Source organism: Dama dama, chromosome 18 (assembly GCF_033118175.1).
Source record: "Dama dama isolate Ldn47 chromosome 18, ASM3311817v1, whole genome shotgun sequence".
Classification (NCBI taxonomy): domain Eukaryota; kingdom Metazoa; phylum Chordata; class Mammalia; order Artiodactyla; family Cervidae; genus Dama; species Dama dama.
This window is the reverse complement of record NC_083698.1, coordinates 101,757,681-101,770,205: the sequence shown is the minus strand read 5'-3', so window position 1 is coordinate 101,770,205 and position 12,525 is coordinate 101,757,681. Positions and strand designations below refer to the sequence as shown.

General features: G+C 39.3%; 1 protein-coding gene across 2 annotated transcripts in view; it reads left to right on the top strand.

Moving 5' to 3' along the window:
* The first annotated feature begins 2,200 nt into the window (after positions 1-2,200).
* Positions 2,201-12,525, top strand: part of TCAF1 (TRPM8 channel associated factor 1) — a 46,615-nt gene continuing 36,290 nt past the window's right edge. For both annotated transcript variants that reach the window (XM_061165983.1, XM_061165985.1), the window contains exon 1: positions 2,201-2,334. The gene's annotated coding sequence lies outside the window, so the exon portion shown is untranslated. The remainder of the gene's footprint in view (positions 2,335-12,525) is intronic.

Here is a 12,525-nt window from a genome sequence, read left to right as displayed (position 1 = left end):
TGAAAACAGGCAAGACTTTGGCACTTCCCTGCCGAAGTCTGCTCTGGCACTGAAAGGCAAACAAGGGGGGATGACTTCTCAGAGGTTTCCAGAAGTGAGCAACCTGCCACCCAGACCCAAAGAGGTAGTTTCTGACTACAGAGTCCTTTGAGGGCAAAAGGAAAAGCGAATGTCTGGGCAGGTATGTGCAGCTGAGAGGCGGGGCTGCTGGGGGACCTGGTGGATGCAGATGGGTGTTGAGAGATTGCAGACTTGGCCTTGAGTTTTCTCTCTCCTTCTCTGCCAAGACAGCTGCATTTCTCTCTTGCCATATCCCTCCTCCTCTCAAAAATGGACAGCACACAGGCAACATGTCTGCTCACCCGGATTCTCCCCAGACACACCTACAGAGTCCACCACTTTCAGTTGGGGTTGTTTTTGCTGTGCAATTGATCACAGAGTTTCAGAGCTAAAATACATCATCCAATTTCCACCTTTATTTAAAAAAAAAAAAAAAAAGGAATACTGAGACATAGGCAGCAGAAAGGGGTGAGCACGGGTGGGGACGACGGAGTATGACCACAGGGTTTCAGTACAAAATCCCTGAGGCCAGGATCACTGGCTCTCCAGGCTTTAGGGTGCGTGCGTGCCTGCGTGTGTGTGTGTGTGTGTGTGCTTTGGGGGCTGGCAGGAAACAAGGCCAGGGCAGCCTGGGAACCTCCTCCAGCCTGCAAACACAAGCAGACTGCACAGACTTCAGCCAGCAAATTCCTGGCCAATGGGGACCCGGCTATTCTGCTCCGCTCCTTTCCTCCCCCTGAGGCTGCCCCTCACCCCGGGCCCCTCACCCCTCCTCCTCTGACGGCACCAGCATGCTCTTTGCTGACTGGCTCTGGGCCTGGGGAGGAAAGGAGGGCAGGGGAGCTCAGGCAGACTGGGATCTTATACTCACTGCCCCTAGGAGTTTAGGACGTCCTTTCTCACAAATGTCACATGTATGTTAACAACTCTGAGCTCCGAGTAGCAGCAGACTTTTGAGTAGAAGTAAGAGAACAAGGCAAGTGTTTTGATAACGTGTTCTAACAACAACACTTCCTACATTAAAAAAAAAAAAAAAATTATCTGGAGGACAAAGATGAACAATGCAAAAAGGAAGAGATGAACAGAAAGACCGAAGGGAAATGAGCATAAAAAAGGCAGTAGAATTTAGAACTGAGGGAGGCCTATTGGATCCAGGGCACAAAGGAACTAACAGGTCAAACTTGCTCAGAAATAAACAGAAGAGGAGAAGCAGAGAAGGGGATGTGACGACAGAAACAGAGATCCAAGGGATGAGATTGTTGGCTGATGGAGCAAGGGGCCCCAAGCCAAAGAATTTGGGCAGCCTCTCAAAGCTGGAAAAGGCAAGGAAATGGAGAGTCCGCTAGAGGCTCCGGAAGGAACAATGAGCCCTGCCTACAGCTTGATGTACCTAGCGAGACGCCCGCTCACTCTCTGGGCTTCTGACCTACAGAGCTGCAAGGTAACAAACGTGTTGTTTCAAGGCACTGAGTTTGTGGTCACTTGTTAAGGCATCCACAGGAATGGAATGCGTGCCCGGCTAGTAGAAGATGAGGCAGGCATTTCAGAGTCCAGGTTTTCAACAACCGTGTCTTTCTTTCTCTCCCTCACGCCCAGCGTCTGTCAGCTATCCGTTGGTTAGCAAAAATGTTTCATACCTTCCCTTTTATTTGCTTTGTAAGACAACACGTGATATTTTAAAACAATTCAGTGGTTATGAAGATAAGTATCAATAGCCAACTTCCTCATTCTTATCCCTTCTCTCCATGAAAACAACGTGAGATTTGATTTCTATTTATGGAACAGTGTAACTATACCCTCCATTTTAATGCAACTTTATTCTTTTAATTAAAAATATGCCTAGGACTCATAGACTTAACTTGTCCTTGGAAATAATTGTGCATTATACTCTATGAAAATACATTATCATTTTCAACCGCTCACTAGTTCATAGTCTAACGGATTTACAGCAAATTGCCCTGCTGCACTCCCAGGGCGGGGCTGGGGTCTCCATCCTGGATGTGAGGCTGCGCCTTCCTGCAGAAACTGACACAAAGCCGGACCTCTGCGATTTCGGGCGGCAAGCCAGGCTCCGCCCCCACCACCGCGGCCGCCAATCAGCTCCCGGGACGGCCTCCTTCTCGTCCCGCCCTGTCCGTTCCACGTCCCTGAACTCGGTCAGCCGCCCAGTCCCTTTTCGCCTGAAGCGCTGTTTTCCCCTGGGAAGTGCGGCCGCCCGCTCCTAGCCGGGCCCTCTGCCCCCAACCCGCGCTGCAGGGAATAGCGGGGCTAAGGGTGAGTGTGGGCCCGCGATGGGTTCTGGACGAGAGAGGCCACAGCGCGGGTGGCCGCGCGGGGAGGCGGGGCGACGTGGGGGGATGCCCGGGACGTGCGTTTGTGTGGGGTCCGGGAGGCCTGGGGACCGTCACGGGGCCCCTGCGGTCCCCGAGGGGAGGGCAGCGGACAAGTCCACCGGGGGCTGCTTGCTGTTTACTTCTCGGCCCCTTCCATGGTGAATCCTAAAGGCTCCATCTCAGTTCCCTTCTTGCTTCATTGTTGTTCACCCTTGCTTGTCTGGAGATGAGGGACCCCTGTTTTTCTTGTGCATTTTTGAGCTCCCTCAGGGAGCCACGGAGATCTGAACCGAAAGGAACCTTGGAGGCGATGCATTTCACCTCCTGGGGACTTGCTCTTGAATTCTTTGGGCGCGGGGGCGGGGTGGGGGGGGAGCAGGAGGGGGGGTTGATGGCTTCTGCAGAAACCCAAGGTGAAAGTCCTCTCCTCCCGCAAGTGCTCTAGGCGCCATCCGGCGCTGAGTGTGTCTGCTGCAGAGGAAAGGGCGAGGTGCGAGAGAGTGCGTGCGGGGCACCGGGTGGACAGCTTAGCCTGCAATGCGTTGGGCCTGAGGCAGTCAGTGCTGAATTCAACAGTTCCCAGGTAAACATCCCCCAGCTGGCCACTGAGTTGGCTCATCCTGCAATGGAGAGGCCTTTCGTATGGGAGAAAAAGATTCGTGAATCAGATGATATTGGAAACTTCGTGGAAGATGTGCCAGTCCAACTAGACATAAAAGAGCAGAATGAATCTGTCTAGCTGACCATCCACCCATCCATCCTTCCATTCCTCAAAATATTTCTTTGTGAATTGACTTAAATTCAATACTTTACTTTCTTTTTTTTCTTCGGCTTGGTTTTTTTAAACATTAATAAAAGGTGTGCTTGCTTGCTAAGTCGCTTCAGTCATGCCCAACTCTTTGCGACCCCATGGACTGTAGACCTTCAAGTTCCTCTGTCCCTGGGATTCTCCAGGTAAGAATACTGGAGTGGGTTGCCATTTCCTTCTCCAAATAAAAAGTATATAAAACATACAAAGTGAATGCCTGACCTTCACTCCTGTATCCTCTGTCATGCCCATCCTTCTCTCCTCCCTGAGATATAATATCTACCCTGACTTTTGTATTAATCATGTCCTTGCTTTCCTTTATTGTTTTTTAGTTGCTTAAGTTGTGTCCGACTCTTTTTCTCATGGACTGTACCCCACCAGCCTCTTTTGTTCATGGGATTTCCCAGGCAAGAAGACTGGAATGGGTTGCCATTTCCTTCTCCATGGGATCTTCCCAACTCAAGGATCAAACCCACATCTCCTGCATTGACAGGCAGATCTTTGCTGCTGAGCCACAAGGGAAGTGTCTAATATATTCCAAAACCATATATATGTGTGTGTGTTGGCTTTCCCTATTTTTTACTTTAATATTAATGGCATTATACTATATGTATTCTTGGGTTTTTGAGGTTCACCCCTGGGGATAATTTCTTCATTTTCACTGCTTATAGTTTGAGTAGCATCACCAGCTCAATGGACATGAATTTGAGCAAACTCTGGGAGATAGTGAAGGATAGGGAAGCCTGGCATGCTACAGTCCACGGGGTTGCAAAGACTTGGACACAACTTGGCAAATGAACAACAACATACTTTAATTTATCCATTCTACGTTTATTGGTTGTTGCTCATTTGGGATTTGTATTATTAATACTATCTATTGCTATGTAACAAATTACACCAACACTTAGCAGCTTAAAACAGCAAAACAAATAAATAGGTTATATCTCACAGTTTCAATGGGTCAAGAATTCAGGAGGAGCTTTGCTAGGAGTCTGACTCACTGTCTCTCACTGGCTATAAGCAAGGTATTGGCTGGAGCTATAGTCATCTCAAAGCTGGCTGAAGGAAATCCTTTTCAAGCTCACCTAATATGAGTGTTGGCAGAACTCTTGGCCTCACTGGCTTTGGTTAGACACATCAGTCCTTTGCCACATGGGTTTCTGCATAAGACCTAGTCATACCATGGCAGCTTGCTTCCACCAGTGTGAAGGCTTCCAGAGACAAAGACAAAAGACAGAATCTTTTTGTAATCTAAATTCAAAAGTGACATCTCATCATTTTTGTCAGCTTCTTTTCATTAGAAGTGAGTCACTAGTTCCAGCCCAAACTCAAAATGAGAGGATTACACAAGACCATGAATATCTGGAGGCAGGGATTGTTGGGGCCCATTTTCCATGGTGGCTCAGAGAGTAAAGCATCTACTTTCAGTGCAGGAGATTGGGGCTCAGTCCCTGGGTCGAGAAGATCCCTAGAGAAGGAAATGGCAACACATTCTCGTATTCTTAGCTGGGAAACCGTGTGGACAGAAGAGCCTGGTGGGCTACTGTCCATGGGGTCGCAAAGAGTTGGACACAACTGAGCAACTAGCATATACACACTGGAGAAGGCAATGGCACCCCACTCCAGTACTCTTGCATGGAAAATTCCATGGACGGAGGAGCCTGGTAGGCTACAGTCCATGGGGTCGCTAAGAGTCGGACACGACTGAGCGACTTCACTTTCACTTTTCACTTTCATGCATTGGAGAAGGCAATGGCAACCCACTCCAGTGTTCTTGCCTGGAGAATCCCAGGGATGGGGGAGCCTGGTGGGCTGCCGTCTATGGGGTCGCACCGAGTTGGACACCACTGAAGTGACTTAGCAGCAGCAGCAACTATCATGTACGTGCCTTCTGGTTCACTCTCGTTCCCTAGGGTGTACACCTAGGTTATACTACTGGGTTATAAGATTTCTTTATATTCAACTTTATTAGGTGATTGATAAACTGTTTCCAAAGTGTTAGGCCAGCTTGCACTCTCCAGCAACAGATGAGAGTTCCTCTGTTTATGCATACTTGTCACAATTTGGCATTATCAAATTTCATTTTAAGCCAGTCTAGTAGGCATGAAATAGCGTTCTATTTTGATTTTAATGAGCATTTCTCTGATAACTAATGAAACTGACCATATTTTCTTATAATGATGAGCTATTGTGCTTTCTCTCTGGGAAATTCTGCCTCCTGCCTTTTATTCATTTTTATATAGGGTTGCTTGTCTTTTTCTTATTGTCTTATTGGAACGCTTTCTTTATACAATCTGGATGCTAATCAATACCTAGTTAACTGTATATGCTGCAAATATCTGCTTTTAATTGGTGCTTAGCTTTTCTTTCTTTGTATGTCTTTCTATCTCTGCCAGTGAATTAAGTTTGAATTTTAATTTCAATTTTACTTTATTTTCCTCTAAAAACTTTTAAAGTTTTGAATTTGGTAATGTTGTAATCCACCTGGAAGTTTCTTGTATTACTATTTACTCCATATGAACAGTCAACTGTCCCAGCAACAGTGATTTATATGAATCACGTTTTTCATATATGCATGAGTTTCTTTTAAACTGCCTACTTTCTTTCTTTATCTATTTGTCTAACTCTACCAATACAAAATTGCTTTTAACTGCAGTAGTTTTATAATAAATCTTTAAATCTGGTAGGAAATATTCTCCTACATCTTTCTTCTGGTTCAAGGATTTTTTAAAAATCAGTTATTGGAGCTTTGACCTTCCATATAAAATTTAAACAAGCTTGTCATGTTCTTCAAAACAGGAAACAAGCAAGGAAACAAACTTGTTGGAATTTTTATTGATATTGCATTAATTCTATGTATCAATTTGGGGAGAAATGGCCTCTTCAAGGTGAAGTTTTCCATCTATGAACTTGGTATATAATGCCATTACATACATATATATATATAATGCCAAACTAGCTTACCACTAGTTTTTTTAGTGTTTTGTAATGTTTTGTAATATTTTTCATTGTTCCCTTTTGCTCACTTCTGTTAACTTTATTTCTAAGTACATTATATTCTCAGTGCTACTATAAATGTTTTGTTTTATAAAGATTATATTTTGTAGCTCATTGTTTGTTACTGGTGTATAGAAATCCAATTGCCTTTTATATAGTGTTTATGTATCAAACATGATAACCTGCATTAATAACTCTAAATTTACCTATAGCATCACATTTGCTACAAAGGCAGTCATATCTTCTGAAAATAACAGTTTTGTTTCTTCTTTTCTAATACTTATATTTTCAGTTTCTTTTTCCTGTCCTATTACATTGGCTAGGACCTCCAGTGTAATGTTAAATAAAAGTAGGGAGGGGCATCTTGTTTTAGCCTTAAGATAATAAGGTAAAAGATGTCACTATATCAGCTTTAAATATTGCATTCAGGATGGTTATTTCATAAATGCTTTGTCCAATGATAGGAAAGTTCAATTCTTCTTTTGGTAAGCACTTTTATTGTGAGTAAATGTTTTGTTGAATGCTTCTACTATGGCAGTTGATTTTCTCTTATGACTTTTTCTTTAAGTATGTTATTTTAGTGAGGTTCAGTATTCAATTTTTAATATTAAATCAACTTTACATTCCTGCAATAAACTACAAGTATGTGATAACTTTTATATATAGATATAATGATAAACATTAGATATTTGCATCTAAATGTGTGAATTGAGATTAGCCTGTAAATATTCTTTATGGTACTAACCTTACCTGTTGTCAATATCTTTTCATAAAATAAGATGAGTAGTATTCTCACAGTTGCTGTTCTCTGGGAGAATTTGTGCAAGATTGGAATTATCTGGCTAAATATTGCTTCAAATCACCAGCAAAACACTCAAGGTTTGGAATTTAGTTCGTCAGAGGACATTAAACTTGTTGGTCCAATTACTTGAAGGATTTATAAGACTATTTAGGTTTTCTTATGAAGTCAGTTTTCATGAGTTGTATTTTCCAAAATATTTAACCAAAACTAATGCAACAGATTTGTTCACATTTTCTCTCATTATCTACTTAAATATTTTCTATTTTTATGACTGCCTTTTCATGACTAGTGTTTATATATTTCCTTTCTCTTTTTGGTTTGATTAATTTTGCCAGAACTTGGAGTACTTTGTTCACATACACATACATACACATACATTTGATCACATACACATACAAAAAAAACCCCTGTCTGTTCTCTTCATTATTATTTATTTTATTACTTCTTCCTGCTTTCTTTGAATTTCTCTGTTATTTCTTTTCTGAACTTTTAAGGTGTATGCTTAGCTCATTAATTTTGAGCTGTTGCTCTTACATAAGCTCTTCAGGCTATAAATTTGTGTCACTGCTCTTCAGCTATATCTCACAAGATTTGATATGAATATTTTGCTATCATGCTTTAAATATTTATCATTTCCATTATGGTTTCTTGTTTGACCCATGAATTTTTTAAAATGTGTATTTTAATTTACAGTCTTTTCATAAGGAATATTTTATCATCTTCTAGTAATGTTGTCTAGCTAATTTATAATTAATTCAGAGAATTATGATACCAATTCCTTTGGACTATTGAAGTTAGCTTTATAACCTAGCAAATTGTCAGTTTTATTTGCTTGAAAATAATATGTGATCTCTAATTATATAATGTCCTACATATTCCTTTAAAACAAGTGTGTTAATTATGCAATCCATATGTGCCATACCTTCACCAATTTTTTATCTGCCTGAATTATCAATTACAAAAATAGATACATTAAAATCTTTCACTGCTATGGTGGATTTTAAAATTTCTCATTGTAGATCTGTTTATCAAAAGTTCTTGCATAGCATAGGAAACTATAAATAGAATGAAAAACAAACCCACAGAATGAGAGAAAATATTTGCAAAACATGCTACCAACAAGGGATTACTTTCCAAAATATACAAACAGCTCATTCGGCTTAATACAAAAAAACAATCTAATCAAAAAATGGATAGAAGAGCTAAATAGATGTTTCTCCAAAGAAGATATACAGGTGACCAACAGGCACATGAAAAGAAGCTCAACATCACTAATTATTAGAGAAATGCAAATCAAAGATACAATGAGATACCACCTAACACCAGTCAGAATGGCCATAATCAGAAAGTCCACAAACAATAAATGATGGAGAAGGTGTGGAGAAAATGGAACCCTTCTACACTGTTGGTGGGAATGTAAATTGGTATATCCACTATTGAGAACAGTATGGTGGTTCCTTAAAAAAGCTAAAAATAGAGGTACCATAGGATCCAGCAATCACACTCCTGGGCATATATCCAGAGAAAACCATGGTTTGAGAGGATAAAGGCACCCCAGTGTTCATTGCAGTGCTTTTTTACAATCAAGGAATAGAACCAACCTAAATGTCTATTGACAGATGAATGTATAAAGATGTGATACACATGTACAATGGAATATTACTCAGCCATTAAAAAGAATGAAACAACGCCACTGGCAGCATCATGAAGATCTGGTGATTATCATACTAAGTAAGTCAGACAGAAATACTAATATCATATGATATCACTTATATGTGGAATCTAAGAAAAATGATACAAATGAACTTATTTACAAAACAGAAATAGACTCACAGACTTAGAAAACAAACATGGTTACCAAAGGGGAAATGTAAAGAGGAGAGATAAATTGGGAGTTTGGGATTGACATATACACACTACTATATTTAAAATAGATAACCAACAAGGATCTACTGTATAGTACAGGAAACTGTACTCAGTATTTTGTAATATTTCCCAAATGGGAAAAGAATTTGAAAAATAATAGATATGTGTATATGTATAACTGAATCACTTCGCTGTAGACCTGAAACTAACATGCCATTGTACACCAACTATAGTCAAACATAAAGTAAAATTTAAACAAGTAAGTAAAAATAAAAAAATAAAAACCATAATGAGATACCAATACATTAAAAAGTATATATATCATAAACATACATGTATTTTTTAAGCCTAGGTTTTTAAAATGTTTGACAATTTATAATTTAACATTGAATAATTTAACCCAATTATATTTATTGTAATTAGTAATAGCATTAGACTTATTTTTACCATCTTATTATTTTCTCTTAATTTTTTCTGGTTTATCTCTTTCATTTCTTACCATTCTTTCTTTTATCCTCCTTTATTTCCCACTATTTTACTCCTTCTTTTATTTTTAAGTTACATGTTCTAAAGTTTTAGGTCAAATATTTTAGTAGTAACTCTAATTGTATAGCATACTTAACTCATAACGTTTATTGAAGTATAGTTGACAAATAAAGCTTGCATATGTTAAGGTTTTGGGAGGGCTTCCCAGGTAGCACTAGTGGTAAAGAAACTGCCTGCCAATGCAGCAGACACAAGAGACATGGGTTTGATTCATGGGTTAGGAAGCTCTCCTGGGGGAGGGCACTGCAGCCCACTCTGGTATTCTAGCCCGGAAAATCCCATGGGCAGAGAAGTCTGAAGGGTTACAGTCCATGCAGTCGCAAAGAGTCAGACAAAACTGGAGCGAATTAGCACACACTCATACACACACACATATTAAAGTGTACAGTGTGATGTTTACATGTGAGTATGCATTGTGAAATGATTGCCCCAATCAAGCTAATTAACATATCGACCACCTTGTATAGTTTACCATTTTCTTTTGGTGAGAACAATTAAGATCTACCATCTTAGCAAATTTCAAGTATGTAATACAATATTGTTAACTAATAGTCATTGTGCTATACATTTGATCTCCAGAACTTAATCAACCTGAATATCTGAAATTTTGCAATCTTTAATCAATATTGCCTCATTTCCAACCTCTCTCCCGCTCCTAGTAACCACCATGCTACTCTCTGCTTCTGTAAGTTCAACTGTTTTATATTCCACATATAAATGAAGTTGGTACTGTATTTGTCTTTCTGTGTCTGCATTATTTCAAAATTTAGCATAATGCCTTCAAGGTTCATCCATGTTGTCACAGACAGAAAGATTTCCTTTTTTAAAATAGCTAAATAAATTCCATTATGTATATATACCACAGTTTCTCTATTCATTAATCCATTTGATAGACACTTATCAGATGGATTAATGAATAAAGTTGTTTCCATATCTTGGCTACTGTGAATAAAGCTGCAATGAATGTGGCAGTGCAGATATTATTTCCAGATACTGGTTTTATTTTCCTTTGAATATACACCCAGAACTAGGATTGTTAGATAATATGGTAGTTCTATTTTTCATTTTTTGACAAGTTTCTATACTGTTTTCCACAATTACTGAACCAATTACATTCACATCAACAATGCACAAGCTTTCCCTTTCCTCCTCATCCACACCGACCCTTGTCATCTCTTGTCTTTTTGATAGTAATGCTTCTAACAGGTGTGAAGTGATATCCTGTGGTTTAGATTTATACCTCCATGATGATTAGTGGATTTAAGTACTTTTCCATTTATCTGCTGGCCATTTGTATATCTTCTTTTGAGAAATGTCTAGGCAGGCCCTTCATTTATTTTTAATTGAACTACTTGCTTTCCTGCCATTTAACTGTTTGAATTCCTTATGTGTTTTGGATATTATTAACTCCTTATTGGATATGTGGTTTGTAAATATTTTCTCCTGTTCTGTTGGTTTTCCCTCTACACTGTTGCGTCCTACCCTGTACAGACACTTTTTGGCTTGACATAGTCCCACTTGTTTATTTTTGCTTTTATTGCCTGTGCTTTTGGAGTCATATCCAAAAATTTATTGTGCAGCCCATTGTTAAGCTTTTTCTGATGTTTTTTCCTAGTAACTTTACAGTTTGGGATCTTGTGTTTGAGTCTGTAATGTATTTTGAGTTGCTTTTTGTATTTGGTGTGAGGGAAGCATTCAACTTTGTTTTTCTGCATGTGAGTATCCAATTATTCCAACACCATTTATTGCAGAGACTATCTTTTCCACATCATGTGTGCTTTGCACATTTGTTGAAGGTCAGTTGACTGTATGGTTACAGGATACAAAACCAACTTAGAAAAATCGGTTGTAACTAACAGCGATTGAACTCTGTTAGTGCAGAGCTGTCTCTGCACTAACAGCGATTGAGCAATTTCCTGAAAGGGAAATTTTAAAAAGAATCCCATTTATAATAGCATCAAATCAGTAAATATTTGGGAACCAGTTTAACCAAAGGCAAGTAGGTGGCTCGGTGATAAAGAATCTGCCTGCCAATGCAGGGGATGCAGGAGACACAGGTTTGATCCCTGGGTAGGGAAGATCCCCTGGAGTAGGGAATGACAACCCACTTCAGTACTCTTGCTTGGAAAATTCCATAGATAGAGGAGCCTGGTGGGCTACAGTCCATGGGGCTCTCACAGTCAGACATGGTTGAGCACACACCCAGCAACAACAATTTAACCAAGAAGGTAAAAGATCTATACACTGAAAACTATAAAATGCTGATGAAAGTAATTGAAGACACAGATAAAAAGATATTCTGTTTATGGATTCGAAGAATTAATAATGCTGAATTGTCTCTGATTGCAAATTTATATATAGAAAAGCTTAATAAATGAATTTAGTCATCTGCAAACAGACATATCTATAGACAAAAATAATTTCTTTCTATTTTGGATGGCATGTGTTTTTCTTACCTTGTTGCTCTGGCTAGAACTTTGAGTGCTATCTTGGGGAAAAAATGAGGGAGGGACCTCTTATCTTGTCCCTGATCCTGGAGGAGAAACTTTCAATCTTTTACTCTTGAGTATGATAACTATAGGCTTGTTATATATAGCCTTTATTATGTCGATGTATATTCCCTCTATATCCAGTTTTTTCACAATTTTTGTCAAGGAGGGCTGTCGCCCTCTACCTGGGTGACAGAGTCAAATGCTCTTTCTTCATCTGCTGAGATGATTTTATACTTCATTTTGTTAGCTGAAATGAAGTTGATTTCCAGATGTTGAAACATCTTTGCATCACTGTACCAAATCCCAACTTTTTATGGTGTATGATTTTTTTAATGTACTGTTGGATTCACTATGGTAATGTTTTATTGAGGATTTTTGCATCTATATTCATCAAGGATGTTGGCCTATAATATTGCTTTCTTGTAGTCTTGTCTGACTTTAGTATCAGGGTATGTGTAAGGCTCAATGCAATAACTTCCAAACAGTTTATCTTGCAGTTGTGCTATTGTTATTATATATTTTTATGCTTTTATATCCCATAAAATGTTTTTGTCTATTTAAATAGTTAATATTGACTTATATTTGCCCATGTATTTACTCTTTCCAGGATTCTTGATTCCT